Raw genomic sequence first — 3,217 nt, 5'->3', positions numbered from 1 at the left:
CTTCTTCTTGATCTTGTTCTTCTCTTTTGGCTATTATTCTTTTATTATTCTTTTTTCTCTGTTCTCGTTCTGTATGTTTTCTTTTGTTCTTTTTTCTTCTACTTCCGCTCTGTCATATTCCCTTTCTTCCTCACGATTCTCGTTCTTCTTTCTTCTCCATAATATTTTGTCTTCCTCTTCTTTTTACTATCCATTCAGTTTTCCCCTCCACACATTTCTTCTTCTTCTTCTTCTTCTTCTTCTTCTTCTTCTTCTTCTTCTTCTTCTTCTTCCCCGGCCCATTTGTCTCCTTTTCCCTGACATTTCCCTTCGAAATTCCTCTTGCAATCTAAAGAAACATTGCAAACAACTCCCACAGAAACAAATGAAAAAAGCTTACAGCGGATAAATCGCAGTATGTACAACTCTTTCGATTATTATCTCATCTCATATAAAGAGATGTCCTTTTAACACATACCATCGCCAACCCATTTAGAAACTTAACAATTGTCTTTCTTTCAGAAGAGACAGACCCCACACACATACCGCAACCTTTTTGACTTGATCCGCACGTGTAGGAATTCTGGCTTTTTGTTCTTTAATACCACCACCAAAGAATGAGAAATGCAATGTTTGGCACCACATTTTGTCCTCGAATCAGATAGATTTAAGATAATCTAACAAGGATATAATTGGATGCACACAATACAGATTCATGGATGTAAATGTGGACGTATAAAAACATATATGCGTGTGTGTATTTGTGCATAAACACCGGCATAAATACGTTTGTGATATATATATATATGTGTGTGTGTGTGTGTGTGTGTGTGTGTGTGTGTGTGTGTGTGTGTGTGTGTATGTGTGTGTGTGCGTGTGTGCGTGCGTGTGTGTATTAAGTTGAAACAAACTTAACACATTATTTATACCAGTTGTCAAGAATTCAAACAAAGCAAATATATATATATATATATATATATATATATATATATATATATATATATCGCATAGACTTGTAAAAGAGTAGAACATTTTTAGCCTTTGATCATACTTAAAATAAATATAAAGATCACATATACTTCATAATTTGTACCAATGGCATAAGAAAAGCACTAGGATTTCATTCCATAGCCTGTTCTGATCGCATTAATAAACGTGATCAGAAGGTAGAACGATAACATTGTCACACTAGAAAAGACGACATGATTCCATTTCTGTTTGATAAAAACCGGTTTTCTTTCGTTGCATACCATCTACTATTTGCTCAGTTTTGTACAAATCACAAGAGCGACAGGAGTCTCCTATCATGCCTGGAAGTTAAACGAGCGAGATCGGGAATGCGTCGCTGTACAACTCATGCTCTCTATGGTTATGGTCTTTGGTTTTAAGGACCAGATCATGATATCTCACATCTTTGAAGTCGACTTGAAAGTCAACACCAAAGTGTACCTGGATGTGCTGAAGAGTGTGATGATACCCGGGTACAATTAGGTTGCCACAGACTTGGCTTCATAACTGCTATGATATTGTACCCTTCTCTCAGTGGACCGCTCTTCCCTCGACCTGAGCCCGATGGACTATTTCGTTTGGTCATACGTCGAGGACATCATAATCATGACCTTCCACAACACCAAAGCTAGCCTGATCGCTGACATCCACTGAGTATTCACTGAGCTATTGTTGGCGTTTGTGGAAAAGGCATGCTTCCAGTTCCGGACTCTATCGAGGTGGTGATTGAAGCTGAAGGCAGCTACATTGAATAGATGTCAATTTCACTACATAATAAAGTTATCTGAATTGAATAGGGATTTTGGAGGAAGGTGTGGTGAAGCAAGGAATGGGGGTGAAGGAAGGATGGGAAGTACGATCCCTTGCGGTCAAGCTGTCGCAGCGGGAGGTATTGGTATTATTTTAACTTGGCACTTATTTATGAATGTTTATGCTTATGTTTATGAAAGAATGACAAGCATCGAAATATAGGATTTAAATCCGTGTCATTAATTAGCCACTGTAACCACCCACAATAACAACAACAACAACAACAACAACAATAATAATAATAATAATAATAATAATAATAATAATAATAGGGGTAATAAAATGGGAAGAGAAACAGCTACACAGAGGAGTCAAAAGTATTACAAAAAATGAGTCTAACGAAAACACTTGGAAATCGCTATAAAAAGTAAAACCTAAACAAGGAGACTGAATCATTAATAAACGTCGCAGAAGATAACACGATTAAAACGAATCACATCAAAGCAAGGATCTACAAGACACAAGAAAACATCAAATGCAGACTCTGTAGATAAAGAGACGAAACCACATAATAAGTGAATGCAGCAAACTAACCCAAAAAGAATAGAAAAATAGACACAATCAAGTAGGGAAGGCAGTGCATTGACAATTATGCAGAGAATTGCATCTTGAACACTCAGACAAATGGTACGAGTGCAAGCCGGTAGCAGTACTGGAAAATGACAATCACAAAATTCTTTGGGACATGGATAAAATTCTTTGGGACATGGATATACCAACGGATAAACCTATGTAAGCAAGAACACCGGATATCATAATAGTTAACAATAAGGAAAAGTCCTGCCAAATTATAGATTTTGCCGTTCCAGTAGACCACAGAGTGAAGATCAAGCAGAGCAAATACACAGAACTGACCAGAGAGCTCAAAAAGATCCGGAAGATGAAGAAATTCAAAATAACACCATTAATAGTAGGGACACTATGAACAATACCGAAAACCTTTGAAAAAAGAATGGGAGAGATTTGAGTCAGAAGGATGGCTGAGAAGATACCACAGATAACAATAATGAAACAAAATATTAAGGAAACCCCTTGAATGCAGAGACTCATATACATGAGCAACAGACATAAATACAAAGGAGCATCACATGGAATCATGAAAACTGAAACAGTATAATTTGAAGTCAAACCTCCTGCGCCCCTGCCTTCCCCCTCCCTTTTTCGTGTGGGTGCGTGTATGTGTGTGTGCATGTCACCATGTAACCATAAACTGACACTACACCCGATAAGTGAATAGAGTCAAGGTGGACGGAAAGTCTGAGGAAAGAAAGCACTAGCCAGACCTCTATTGGATGAGTGCAAAGAAAACTGCGACCTTAGGGAGGTTTATTGCTGCCCAAATCCCAGTGAAGACGAATAGTCGCTGCCAACAAGAAATCAATTGTAAGCAGCTGTTGTGATAACGCAAATGCATCTGTAA

Source organism: Euprymna scolopes, chromosome 35, assembly GCF_053919585.1.
Source record: "Euprymna scolopes isolate OS-2025 chromosome 35, ASM5391958v1, whole genome shotgun sequence".
NCBI classification, from domain to species: Eukaryota; Metazoa; Mollusca; class Cephalopoda; order Sepiida; family Sepiolidae; genus Euprymna; species Euprymna scolopes.
Note: the sequence above shows the minus strand (reverse complement) of the source record.